General features: G+C 39.7%; 1 long non-coding RNA gene across 1 annotated transcript in view; it reads right to left on the bottom strand.

Moving 5' to 3' along the window:
• Positions 1–632: 632 nt before the first annotated feature.
• LOC111765830 (uncharacterized) overlaps positions 633–15,013 on the bottom strand; it is a 68,781-nt gene continuing 54,400 nt past the window's right edge. The window contains exons 6-8 of the long non-coding RNA XR_002798057.2: positions 7,925–7,992; positions 4,864–4,895; positions 633–775 (exon numbers count right to left, since the gene is read on the bottom strand). This is a non-coding gene — a long non-coding RNA (uncharacterized lncRNA). The remainder of the gene's footprint in view (positions 776–4,863; positions 4,896–7,924; positions 7,993–15,013) is intronic.

The following is a 15,013-nucleotide window of genomic DNA, read 5'->3' as shown; positions in this document are numbered from 1 at the left end:
TGATATCTAAAAATAGGATTGAAGTGGAGTAGATTCAGGAGCTATAGGGTAGACCTTTCCACAATGTACCCAGAGAAGCAGAGGCAGCTGACCTGAAGATGCCCAGAGAGAAGCAGAACAGAGAGGGGTAGAGTGGTTCTGTCTGCCTGAGTGACCAGTGGCTTTCCAGGTTCTGTCTTCAGTCCCTGGGCAGGCCAGCTGTTCTGGGTTTCTTTGAGATATTCCCATATCTTTGCAATAAACTCCCATTACTTAAGGAGTTAATTTTTCTTACTTCCAAACAAAACTATTTAAGAAGTGGAAAGTACACACACTATAAGCACATCTGTTATGAGCTTGGAACCTTCCTGTGATGCAAGCATTCAAACCCAAGTCCCCAGTAAACTTCTTAGTGAATTTCAGAAGGCAGTCACAGGTTTCAGGAATAAATAGCTATGCTTAAAAATAAATGTTAAATCAGTTTACCCTCAGTATCTAAATTTGAAGTACAATAAAGTTTAGGGGAGAAAACTGTTTAGGAAATTACTATGAAACCTAGGGGACTTTAAAAAATAAAACTACACATGGAAAGAGGATAAGAGAAGTGAGGAACCAGTCACAAGAAAAAAATTAAACCAAAATGTAACCTTTTCTGCCAGTCAGAATGACAATGTTTGGTGTATAATTCGTGCAGTGTCTTCCTCCAAGTTGGATGTGAATTCACTCACAAGAAGAGTCGGAGATAATGCCATTGTGAATATTAAATCAACCAGCAAGTGGTGGGAAGGTGGTGACACTAAAGATAAAATCAGACACAAACCCAGTGAACTCTTAAATAAAGAAACAAGTGAGCCCAGCAGAGCTATAAACAACCACCAAAGTGAAAGGCAATAAAAGAGAAGAAAAATCAGATGTTCAAATGTAATGAAGCAAGACTTATAATGACTAGTGCCTGAAACACCATTTTAAGTAAATAATCATTTGCAACCAGAGTGATTAAAGAATATTTGTAATTGGTTTTCTAAAACTCCACTGGACTCAAACTGTATGAAATATGTCTTACATTATTATGAGTTGTTTTTTTCTGGTATTAAAAGAAACAAGATTGAGAGAAGAAAAACACTGGATCTGGCAGATTTAGAATGGACCTTGAGCTTAAGTGAACAATAGGTAAAAAGTCCCAAAGCATTTTTTGAAGATTTGCCTGACTCTGCCAAGAAAGTGCATCAAGAGGAGAACAAGAGCTCCAAGGTTAATAGGCAAGACACTCAACTCAGATTGGTTACATTCTACAATTAAGGTCCACATTTTATGTTTATTTCAAGTGCCCCAGTTGGTCAGCAAATTCTTAGTATACAATCAATATTAAAATTAAATACTAGGGGGAAGTGGATGTGGCTCAAGTTTTACGGCTTCCGCCTACCACATGGGAGGACCTGGGTTCAATCCCCGGGGCCTCCTGATGAAAAGAAGAAAAGGAAGCATGCCTGAGCACTGAGGCACTGCCCACACAAGTGAGTCACACAGCAAGATGATGACCCAACAAAAGAGAGACAAAGGGGAGAGTCAAGATGAAGCACAGCAGAGACCAGAAACTGAGGTGGTGCAATTGATAAAGAACCTCTCCACATCAGACGTCCCCAGGATCGAATCCTGGTGAATCCTAGATGAGTAAAAATGAGAAGCGAAGACAAAAAGAGAAATAGATACCAAAGATCACACAGCAAATAGGCACAGACAGCAAAAATAGCAGGGTGTGGGGAGGGGAAGGGGATAAATAAATAAATCTTTTTGAAAAATAAAATTAAATACTAGGAAAGCAGATGCAGCTCAAGCAATTGGGCTCTTGTCTACCACATGGGAGGTCCAGGATTTGCTTCCTGGGGCCTCCAGGTATAGGCAAGCTGGCCCACACAGTAAACTGGCCCACATGGAGTGCTGGCCCATGTAGGAGTACTGGCCCATGAGGCAAGCTGGCCTGAGCAGAGAGCTGGCACAGCAAGATGATGCAACAAAAAGCAACACAGGAGTGACAATAAGAGACACAGCCAACCAGAGAGCTAAGGTGATGCAAGAGATTGAGCACCTCTCTCCCACTCTGGGTTCCAGGATCAGTTTCCAGTGCCGCCTAAAGAGAAGATAAGCAGACACAGAAGGACACAAAAGACTGTGCAGCAAATGGACACAGAGAGCAGACAACAAGGCAGGTAGGGATAAATAAATAAATATTTTTTAAAAATTAAGAAAAATATGTACTAAAATTCATCAATATGGGAAATACATCCAGAATTGTCATGAAGTATTGTGATGAAAATATGAAATCTCTTTTATATAAGAGTGATACAAGAATCTGCCAAGTATTTTATATTAATATTCATAATTATGAAAGCTATATTTTGTTAATGGTAACAACAGAACAAACTGAACTAACTGGTGCTCTGATTCACATTTAGCATATGAGGTAGATGCTTCCTATACTTCCTTCATAAGAAAGATAAAAAGTCTCTCTAAAGTGTAAAATCATTAGGCAGATGTAGGCCACTGTTATTATTCACTGAACTCTAAAATATGCTGGAACTAAATAATTTAAGTTTCAGTGTAGTTGAGATTATGCTGAAATCAAGATAGAAATACCATACAATTTTAATACCACAAAAAAATCAAGAGATATAATCTTTAATACAAAATTTGGAAAAATTTATAGTTGATTCCTAGGATTGAAAACAATTATTTGATTGATATACTAGTGAATGTTGTTTTTCAGGGTTGGGAAAAACCAATCCTCAATATATGTTTAATTCAACATATATTTAGTGAGCACCTAATATGAGTAAATTATGTGCTAGCTCATGCATTAGTAGTGGAAGTATGAATTGATAACCCCTCTCAGAAAAGCAATTTAGAAATATGCCCAAGAGCATATTTGGAATTATTTATATCTTTGTGCCAGTAATTCCACTACAGAAATCTAATTTAAAGAAATAATCAGATGGCTTCATGGATAAATTCTACCAAACATTTAAAGAAGAGTTAATAATAATTCTTTACAAATTCTTCCAAAAAATAGAAGAGAATACTTCCCAAATCATTCTAAGAAGGATTCTTCTGATACCAAAACCAGACAAAGAAATTACACAAAAAGAAAACTACAAGTCAATAACTCTTATGAATATCAATGCAAAAATCCTGAAAAAAATACTAGCAAGCTGAATCTAGCATCATATAAAAATAATTACACACCATGACTTAGTGAGGTTATCCCAGGTGTTCAAGGTTATCATCCAAAAATCCATTAATATAATACAACATATCAATACAATAAAAAACAAATCCACATGATCACCTCAATAGATGGAAAAAAAATACTTCTGGAAAGTGGATGTGGCTCAAGTGATTGGGCTTCCATCTACCATATGGGAGGAGCCAGGTTTGATCCCTGGGGTCTCCTGGTAAAGGTGTGTCCTGTACAGCAAGCCAGGCCTGCATGGCAAGCCATGCAGCAAGATGATGCACCAGCAAGAGAGATGCAGGGGAGAGTCAAGGAGAGATGCGACAGAAACCAAGAACTGAGGTGGCACAGTGGCAGGGTATCTCTTTCCCACATTGGAAGTGCCCAGGATGAAATCCTGGTGACACTGAGAGAAGAAAAATGAGAAGGGAAGATAAAAAAAGAAACAGACACAGAAGATCACACAACAAATGGACACAGACAGCAATAAAACAGCAGTGCGGGGGGAGAAATTTAACAAAAAAAATTTGAAAAAATCTAACACCCTTTCATGATAAAAAACACTCAACAACCTAGGGACAGAAAGGAACTTCCTTTACCTGAAAAAGGGCATCTATGAAAAACTCATAGCTAACATCATAATTAATGGTGAAAGACTGGACTGCTTTTTTTTTTTTTAAAGATTTATTTTATTTATTTCTCTCCCCTTCCCGCCCCCCCACCCCACCCCAGTTGTCTGTTCTCTGTGTCTATTCTCTGTGTGTTCTTCTGTGACCACTTCTATCCTTGTCAGTGGCACCGGGAATCTGTGTTTCTTTTTGTTGCATCATCTTGTGGTGTCAGCTCTCTGTGTGTGCCGTGCCATTTCTGGGCAGGCTGCACTTTCTTTCGCGCTGGGTGGCTCTCCTTAGGGGTGCACTCCTTGCGCGTGGGGCTCCCCTATGTGGGGGACACCCCTGCGTGGCACGGCACTCCTTGCGCGCATCAGCACTGCGCATGGGCCAGCTCCACATGGGTCAAGGAAACTCGGAGTTTGAACCGCAGACCTCCCGTGTGGTAGACGGACGCCCTATCCACTGGGCCAAATCCACTTCCCCGACTGGATTGCTTTTGACCTAAGATCAGGGACATAATTAGGATGTCTGCTCTCATCCCTTTTATTTGACAATTTATAGGAGGCTCTACCCAGGGCAATTAGGCATGAAAATGAAAAAAAAAGGCATCCAGATTGGAAAGGAAAATAAGAAGTAAAATTATGATTATTCAGATGACTTCGTCTTAGATAGAGAGAATCCTAGGGAATTTAACAAAAACTACTTGAATTAATAAATGAGTTCAGAAAGGTTGTGGGATACAAGATCAAGATACAAAAATCAAACTGTATTTCTATACACCTGCAATAAACAATTCAAAAATGAAATTAAGAAAATAATTCCATTTTCAATAGCATCAAAAAGAATAAAACACTTAGGCATAAATTAAAGAAAAGATGTTTTGTACTTTGAAAACTATAAAACATCATTGAGAGAAATCAAATATCTTAATAAATGGAAAGATATCCCATGTACGTGGGTCAGAAAGCAAAAATATTGTGAAGAAGGTAGTACTCCCCAAATTGATCTACAGGTTCAGCACAATCCTTATCAGAATATCACCTGGTTTCTTTGTAGAAATTCACAAGTTGATCCTAAAATTCAAACAGAAAAATAATCTTGAAAAAGAAGAAAAAAATTGGAAAATTCACACTTCTTGATTTAAAAACATTCTACAAAGCAACATTAATCAATACTGTGATAATGGCATAAGGTTAGCCATATAGATCAATGAGATATAATTGAGAAGCCTGATATAAACCCATGTATCTATGATCAATTGATTTTGACACAGGTGCCAAGATCATTCAATGGGGAAATAATAGTCTTTTTTTTTTTAAGATTTATTTTTATTCCCCCTCCTTGCTGCTTAAACTTGCTGTCTGCTCTCTGGGTCCATTCACTGTGTGTTCTCCTGTGTCTGCTTGTCTTCTCTTCTCGTCTTCTCTTTAGGAGGCACTGGGACCTTCCAACATGGGAAAGAGGCATTCAATCCCTTGAACCTCCTCACCTCCCTGGTTTGTTGTGTCTCTCATTGTCTTTACTCTGTGTCTCTTTTTCATTGCATCATCTTGTTGTGTCAACTCTCCATGCAGGCCAGATCTCCATGCAGGCCAGCTCACCTTCACCAGGAGGCCTGGTGAACTGAACCCAGAACCTCCCAATTGGTAGCCAAGAGTCTAATAGCTTGAGCCACATTCACTTCCCAGAATAGTCTTACAACAAATGGTGCTGGGACAACTGTATAGCACAACCAAAAGAATAAAGTTGGACCCCTACCTCACACCATATATGAAAAATTAACTCAAAATGGGTCAAAGACCTAAATGTAATAGCTAAAAACTTGGAACTCTTAGAAGAAAATATAAGGCTAAATCTTCATGACTTTGGATTAGGCAATGGTTTCTTAGACACAGGTTACAAAATAAATAGGTAGAAAAAAATGGAATTCATCAAGATTAAAAACTTTCCTGCTTTTCAAAGCACATCTTTAAGAAATGAAAAGACAGCCCATAGAAGGGAGAAAACATTTACAAATCAAATATTTAATAATGTTTCTATCTATAGAATATATAAAGAAGTCTTCAGGGAAGTGGATTTGACTCAAAAGTTAGAGCATCCACCTACCACATGGGAGGTCCAAGGTTCAAACCCAGGGCCTCCTGACCCATGTGATGAGCTGGCCCACGTGCAGTGCTGGTGCGCACAAGGAGTGCCGTGCCACACAAGGGTGTTCCTGTGTAGGGAAGCCCCATACACAAGGAGTGCGCCCTATAAGGAGAGCCGCCCAGCGCAAAAAAGGAAAAGTGTAGACTGCCAAGGAGTGGCACCACACACACAGAGAGCTGAGGCAGCAAGATGACTTAACAAAAAGAGACAAAGATTCCAGGTGCCATTGACAAGAATACAAATGGACACAGAGAGCAGACAACTGGGGAGGGTGGGCGGGAAAAGGAAGAATAATTAATTAATTAATTAATCAATTAAAAAAAAGAACTTTTCAACTCAATAGTAAAAAGACAAACAACCCAATTTAAATATAAGGCAAGGAGGGAAGCGGATGTGGCTCAACTGATAGAGCATCTGCCTACCATATAGGAGATCCAGGGTTTGAACCCAGGGCCTCCTGGCTCATGTGGTGAGCTGGCCTACACACAGTACTGCCATGCACAAAGAGTGCCATGCCACGCAGGGGTGCCCCCGTGTAGGTGAGCCCCATGAGCAAGGATTGCATCCCGTAAGGAGAGCCCAGGAGTGGCACCACACATAGGAGAGCGGACACAGCAAGATGATGCGACAAAGAGACACAGATTCCTGGTGCCCCTGAGAATGCAAGCGGACACAGAAGAATACACAATGAATGGACATAAGAGAGCAGACAAAGGGCATGGGGGCCGGGGCAGGAAGGGAAGAGAAATAAATAAAAATAAGTCTTTAAAAAAAAAAGTCAAGGATATTTCTCCAACAATATTTCTCCAACAATCATGTACAAATGGCCGAGAAATAATCAGAGAAGTGGACAAATTATTAAAGTAAATTCACCACACCAATATTTATTTAATAGCAGAAAAAATTGGAAGCAAACCACATGTCCAAAATAGGAGGATAATTACATTAATTTGGTACATCTAGAAAGTGAAATTATGACTTAGCCATTAAAAAGATTTATGGGCTTTCCTGCCAGCATTTGGCCCCAGCCAGAAGAAAGTGAATGGAAATAAAGAAAGGAAATTGTAAAGGCTGGTGATGTCTAGGCATTGGTGTTATAGGTCCTGGTATTTTAAAATAATCCAAAAGTGTGATTTACATCTGGTACCACATTTCCATGGTGTGGGACACTTCTAGCATAGACAAAGACTAAATGCTGATTTCACTCATCTCATAGTCCAATGAAGAATTCCAAGCCTGGCCATAAGTAGAAGCCAAGATGCAAAAAAATACTGAAGAGCTTGGAAGAGAATTCCAGCAAAACTGGACACAGGAACATCAACCCTCAGATTGCTCATGAATTACAGGACTTCCTCCACTGCATCCACAGACAGTGGTGGGCTGTTCCCACCACCTCCTCCATCAGCACCATCTCCACCCAGAGGAGTTGCTTCTCCTCTTCCAACTCTCCTTTACGTGGAATAATTGGTATCATTGCCACAACCATGTTTGTTGGGTGGGCATCTCCAGAATCACCACCTGTTCTAACTTTGGAATGAAGCAGAAGTAAATATATAAACCTTAATTCAAGAGATTGCTTTTGGACTCCATGAGTTGATTCTTAATGAAGAGAAAGGCAAAACTTTGACTAGAGGTCTTTGGCATCTTTTATCCATTGGTGATCATTAATGTAAAATAACTACGCAGCTATTCATACGTACTATATCATTTAAGAGAATACAACAGCTACTGAGTTGCTTTCCTTTGTGGGATCACTCTCTTACATTCATCTTTCAGAATAAAATAACTGGAAAACCAAAGAGAATATTAAATTAAAGTGGAAGGTAAAGGGGAATAAATAAAGTTTTGTAAGGAATTTAAAAAAAAAAGATTTATCAGAAGGCAGTGTAGGTAAAAGACTAAGCTCAAGAGCTCTGGAGACAGCTTGTGTTTGAATGCCAGTTCTACTACTTACCAAATTTGTGTCCTGGGGCAATTTATTTAATGTGTCCAAGCTCCAGTTCCTTCATCTGTAGGTTTTTGCTAAGATTAAAGGTGATTATCAGTGAGTGGTTGAATGTACAGAATAGATGAACCGATAGACAAAGAAAGATATCATAGAATATTATTTCATTTCATTACATATCATTCCTATAGTGGCAGGTCATCCTAGCTAACTATTATCTCGCAATTCATATGTCTATCTTTTTTTAAGACCCTTTTTAATTTTTCACATTCTTTTTTTTGTCTTGTCTGGTTTTCTTATGGATGTCTACTAAGAGGCCATGATACTACCAGAACCATTCACGGATCCCAGAGAGAATGAGCTGCCTTTGTGTTGTTTTTTTTACTGCTCAGACACTGTGGTTACCACTAATATATTCCTATCATTGCTTTCCTTGCTGGAGGCAGCCTGTGGTTTATATGTGCTACAAATAATATCACTTCCTCAACTTATTTTTTTGAAATTCCCCCTTGTTGGCAATTAGCAATCAAATTCTTAATTAGCTTAAATCCACCTGGCTATTTTATACCTAATAAATCAATTAATTCAATTCACATGGCAGGGATTGCATTTAGTGCCATATTTCAGTCATTACTGACCATCATTGTATGTGGCGGCTATATACGGTGAAGACATGATATCCAAGCAGAATTTTATTCTCCACAGTTTTGCAGTCTGTCAGATAAGTGAAGAGTGTGGTTGGTGTTTTTAATGTAGAAAGGGATTTAGCAACAAGCCTCAGAAGACCAAAACAGAAATTAGGAGTCTAGTGTGTGTTATAAACAGGTTCATCGTTTAGGTTACAGCCTTCTCAGACATACCTGACATGTGCAGTGTCATTCATTTCAGACTTAAATTGTATTTGTTCAGTAGAAAAATTGGGATATTATATTGTCTGTTGTTGCAGTAAGGGTTGCTGAATAGTGGAAGAGAGTTTCCAGGAACATGCCAAGAATGAATCCCATGTAATTATACTTTGCCCCCAATTCTCCTGGTAGGTAAATAGTTTGAGGAATGAGGACTAACTTAAGATTTCATTTTTAAAACCAACTTGAAGAAGGACTTTTAAATAGGGAAAAGTTTCTTTTCACCATTTACTCTTATGTTTGTTTCTTAAAAGAGAAACTTCTTTGGGGAAATGGTAGTAAAGTAGCATTATACAGAGAATTTTAATGAACGACATAAATTCTTTAAAACACGTTGAGATTTTGAATTGTACACTTAAAGTGGTTAAAATGGCAAATTTTACATTTATGTATATATAAACACAATTTTAAAAGTAAACAATAGCTTGTGTTTCTATGCAAATGCTATATACATGTCAATCCCTTAATTATTTCAGACATTTTCAACTTTATATCTAAGTGTAGCGTGTTACCCATATGACTTACAGTTAATCTAATAATCTTGAATTTTTAAAAAACAAAATCTCAAATTTCCCAAATATAATCAATATATTAGAATGCTTAGACATGAGTTGAAATACACTGTTGCAATTTAATTGTGTATATTTCATCCAGGGATCTAAAAATGTCATAGCTGATCGACAAAATAAAATTTTATTAACCTATTCTGATTCAGGTTTGGGAATAAAATATATGAGAACCACAGAAACAAGTAGAAGGTCTGAAAGAGTGAGTCAAAGACTGATAAAATAACACCACTTCAGAACTAATTCCTATGTAAGTAAAAGCTCTGTTATTCCAAGGAGTAAAAAGAGATGTTGGCTTAATATTTTCTTTTTAATAACACCTTTTTTTGAGGTTTAGCTTATATTCTTCTCATTTTCCCCAGGCTTTATTTGAATGAGTGATATGCTTCTTAGAAAACTTCCCACCCTGTCTTCTTTATTTCACTGTGGTCATTTTTAAAGCAGGAAAATGTCATTTAGTGAAACTCAAACATAGCTAAACCAATAGCTATCCACTTGAGTTTAGTATATAGAACTCCAAGGAAGCAACATGCATGGGGAAGATAGGCTCCTCCAAGTTTGAACTGTGCTCAGTTTAGATTTAGACTCCAAGTCAAGCATAGTAATCCCATTACCCTTTGCCGATGATTGGTTTATAGGTGGGCATGTTACCCCATTTGGGTCTTTGAAATGTAATAAAAAATTTAATGTGGGTATACTCTGTAAGGGTTTTACTTCTGTATGAAAAGAGAAAGACAAGGAGACCTGCCCCCCTCTCTGCCTTGAACGTGGTTGCCATGAGGATGTTATGTTTCAAGCTGCAATACCACCTTGCAACCATTTGGCAATAAATTCAAGGACAAGTAGCCAATAAATGACTGTGGCAGTGCTAAGAGATATAAATAATCTAACACTATTGATACCTGGCACCATCCACCTGCTCTGGACTTCTTGGTTTATCACATAATACCTGCTTCACAGAGGGATGGTTGAGTTTCTTATAACTTGTGGCCAAACGAAAATTAATTCATATACTCATGAAAGAACAAACTATGTTTTTGCCATTTTCCCACCAGAGTTAATTTCTTGTATTAGATATCTTTTCTAAATTCCCAAATCCTGGGCCTCAGGAGACCAGAGGCTTATCCCATACCTGACTCCTCTGGACCTTAGAATTGTCACTCTACCAGTTGGTCTCAATTTTGCCACCAGGAAAGAAGAGACTTGGACAAAAATAATCTTGGGTAATTTATAGCTCTCTAATTTCAAGAAACTGTTAACAGAAGTATGGTTTATTATAATTGAAATAGTTATTCATTGTTGTGCATGTGTGCGTATTTTACATATTTACATGTGTGCATGTTTTACATATTATCTTAAGGCTAAATTGTTTTATTTAAGAAAGCGTTGTCACTCTTCATGTTTATAAACCGTGGGTCAGTGCAGTACTCAGGCTTTCAGGAAATAATTTTGACAGGGAGGAGACTTGCCTATGTCAAGGAATAGTAGCCATTTGGGAAATTACCTTGATGCAGTGGGTAACCTAGAGGTACCCTACGAGGTACCTACCAGGTAAATTCTGTGGACATTAGGGAACAGAAATGCTCACAGATCAAATTAAGATGATCAAAGCTCACAGTTTATTAAACCAATTTAAAATACACAATAAGAAGCAAGGGGAATACAAAGTAACAGAGGGGTAGGTTAACAGCCTTAGGATATGGTACGAGCTTCTTAGGATGTAGAAGCTGTAAAGTCCATTGCTCCTACCTTTATGATAGAAAAGTCTAGGTAATCTATCAATACAGAATCAATTCTTGGCTGTTTCCAGGGGCTGAGGTTACAGGGCAACCACCTAGCTCAAAATCTAAGGAAAGCTAGGGACTTCTGAAGAGAAATAGGTCACAAGCATGTGCTTACCTGGGACAAATGCAGGATGCCATACAAACCAGGAAGAAGATTTGATTTTAACTAAAAATGTTGACTGAGTTGCTAAAGGCTGAGTGTGAGCTAGCATAAGACTATAGAATCCCTAGGAGCCACAGATGCAAGGGGCTTTTGCATACACTTGCAGGCTTTCACCAAGGACTTCACTGAGTGCTCCTCAGAAGCAAGAGACACAGAAAGTCTCCTTCCTTATGGTACAGGCCCAGTCCCTTCTCCCCTGTAAGATAAAAACCTTAAGCTACTGGTGGAATAATAACAAAACCTTTATGTCACTGTCAGGGCACCCATGCAGCTGGGTGAAGAGAACAGGAAAACAAGAGCAACAACTTCTTGCCCATTATAACTGAGAAGACCCGGCCCATATGACCTAAGAATACAGCCCCTAAGACCGAGACTGGACCAGGATGATAGAGAACTCAACTCCCCACCCTCTCCCCCATCCCACCAGGTTAGCAAGCATTGAATAATAATAAATGGCTGAAGCCTCTGCGGGGCTTCATGGGGTCGCAGGAGGGGAGGACGACGCGGCCCGGCTAGAGGAGACAGACCACGGAGACTGGCTGATGGCGCAGATCTGATTTATTGAGGAAGTGTTGGACAATATAAGCTCGAGGGAACGGGGGTGGGGCTAGTGCGGGGTGAGAGCTGATTGGTGAGCACGGGGTTTTTGCCTATCTATGGTATGGGAGCTGAGGTGCTGCAGGCCGGCGCGGGGAGGGCAGGGCTGTTGAATGCCCTTATAAGGTCAGGCGGTTGGCTCGGCAAGCGGGGGGGGGGGGGGGGGGGGGGGAGCATGAGATGACGTGCGGTGGGAGGGCCGAAGGGCCGAAGGGCCGAAGGGCGGGCCGAGGGTGACGCCCATACCAGGCCGAGGGCAGAGTGCCCGTACCAGCCACACTTACCCTAGCGGAAGCGGTACCTACTTCGCGCCAGAGCTGGCCAGAGAGGCAAGCCAGACTGTTGCCTGACGCTGTGCCTCAAATGGCAATCTACTGCTGGGAGAAGGGCAGGAGCTTGGAGAGAGTTCCCTCATTGGGGCACAGACAAAATGAAGCCTTAAACAGAGGGTGGAGCAGGCCCTAAGAAAAACAGTCTGACAAACCAGCCCCTACTCTAAGACGAAGTATCACTAAAGCAATATGAAGACAGTCATATGCAGTGAGTAACCACATCAATAATAAAACCAAATCCAGGGAAGCAGATGTGGCTCAAGTGATAAGGCCTCTGCCTACCATTTGGGAGGACCCAGTTTCAATCCCTGGGCCTCCTAGTGACAAAGAAGAGAAAGCGTGCTTGCATGGTGAGCCAGTGCCCACATGGTGAGCCAACTGTCTGTGCAGTGAGCCGAGTGCCTGTGTGGCAAGTCAAGTGTCCATGTGGGTGTCCATGCAGTGAGCCAAGTGCCCACATGAGTACCTGGGTGACAAGCCGAGTGCCTATATGAGTGCCCGCGCAGTGAGCCAGTGCCTGCGTGGTGAGCTGAGTGCCTGTGCGAGTGCCCACATGGTGAGCCCAGTGCCCACACAGCAAACCGAGTGCCCATGTGGTGAGCCAGTACCCATGGAAGTGAGTCACACAACAAGATGATGATGCAACAAAAGAGAGATGAAGAGGAGAGTCAAGGTCAAGCTCAGCAGAAAGCAGGAACTGAGGTGACGCAACTGACAGGGAAACTCTCTCCACATCTGAGGCCCCTAGGATCGACTCTTGGTGAATCCTAAAGGAGAAAGACGAGAAGAGAAGACAAAAAAGAGAAATAGATACAGAAGGTCACACAGCGAATGGACACAGACAGCAAAAACAGCAGCATGGGGGAGGGGAAGGGGAAGAAAAAAAAGATCATGGTTACAGATTCAACATAATCCCAATAAAAATTCTAATAGTCTTTAAAAACAACAACAACAACAACAACAAAAAATCTCAACTCTTGACTAAATTAACTTAACACCTCCATGCTAAAGTCCTAGCCAAGATGAAGCATACCTTCTTTCATCCATTAATACTAACATCCTACATAGGATGTCCAGGTTTCAAAAAAACTTATCACAAATAAACTAGAAAAAATAACATTCTGTTAAGGACAAAAAAATTAGTAGACATAGATGTGGTCTACATGTTAGAACTATGAAACGGGGAATTTAAAATAACTGCAAATAATATTTCAAAGGCTCTAGTGGAAAAGATAGACACCATGCAAAAACAGATGGGACATTTCAGCATGGAGATGGAAACTGTAAGAAACAATCAACTGAAATTCTACAAGTGAAGAACATAGTAACAGAAATGAAGAACACCTTCAACACTCACATCTGTAAACTTGAAACAGCCAGAAGAATGAGTGAACTTTAAGACAGGGCAAGAGAATTTCCATAAATTGAAATACAAAAAGAAAAATATTAAATAAAAAATAGAACAGAGCATCCAAGAACTGTGGCACAATATCAAACCATATAATACACTTGTAATTGGAATCTAAGTAGGACAAGATAGAATGAGACAGAAAAAATATAAGAAAAAATGGTCAAGAACTTTCCAAAATTAATGAAAGACACCAATCACAGATCCATGAAGCATAGAGAACACTAAACTGAATACAAAACACATAGACACATAGACACACATCCCTAGACACATCATGTTCAAACTGCTACAAACCAGAGATAAACATAAACTCCTGAAGGCAATCAGAGGGAAAAAAAAAAAAAAACATTACATACAGACAAACAAAGATAAGACAGTAACAGCATATTTCTTATTAGATATGGTGCAAGCCAGAATAAACTAACATATAAAGTTTAGACAGCAAAGAGTACAAGCAGATGGAAGGGCCATACTGCAAGCACCCTGGGTTATGCTATGTTCATATGTTCTGTCTCTCTGTCATATCTGCCCTCTCCAATGATGGTATAGTTAGTTTAAAGGTCCAGAGGTAAGTTTGAGCAATGGAGTTCAGCAGATGGAAGGTGATTAGAAGTAATATATACTTAAAAGATCCAAAGTAAAGGACACAGCTCAACAACTAACCTGTTCAGTAGGTTATCTGTGTTTTGTGGTCAGAGGTAACATAGGTCAAGAATGAGGTCACCAATGGGTAGCCAAGTTAATATTGACTAGTTCAATATTGAATATTATTTTATCTTCTTAGGCTGCTCAAAATACTACAAAATGGGAGTTTATTAGCCTACAGTTTTGAGGGTGAGAAAATTCCCAAATCAAGGCATCTTCACAGTGATACTTTCTTCCCAGAGACCAGCTGCTGGTGATCACTGGCTCCTCTGCCACATGGCAAGGCACATGACAGTGTCTGCTGGTCTCTCCATTCTCTTCCAGATTTTGTTGTTTTCAGCTTCTTGCTTCCAAGCCTCTCTCTCTCTCTCTCTTTATTTGTTTTGTTTATAAAGGACCCCAATAATAGAATTAAGACCCATCCTGAATGAGACAGGTCATACCTTACCTGGAGTAACCTCATCAAAAGGTCCTACTTAGAATGGGTTTATATCCACAGGAAAGGATTAGATTTAAGAACATGTTTTTCTGGGGTACATACAGCTCCAAATCACCACAAAGACTTAATATTGAACATTGAGTAATTCATGTGCTTCATGGATATTTAATGTATCATGAATATTTGGTGTCTCTTGGTCCATCTATCCCTTACTATATAAGTAAAACTCTTATGAACTATAAAAAAGGTATGACTT

Source organism: Dasypus novemcinctus, chromosome 8 (assembly GCF_030445035.2).
Source record: "Dasypus novemcinctus isolate mDasNov1 chromosome 8, mDasNov1.1.hap2, whole genome shotgun sequence".
Classification (NCBI taxonomy): Eukaryota; Metazoa; Chordata; class Mammalia; order Cingulata; family Dasypodidae; genus Dasypus; species Dasypus novemcinctus.
This window is presented reverse-complemented; position numbering and strand designations above follow the sequence as displayed.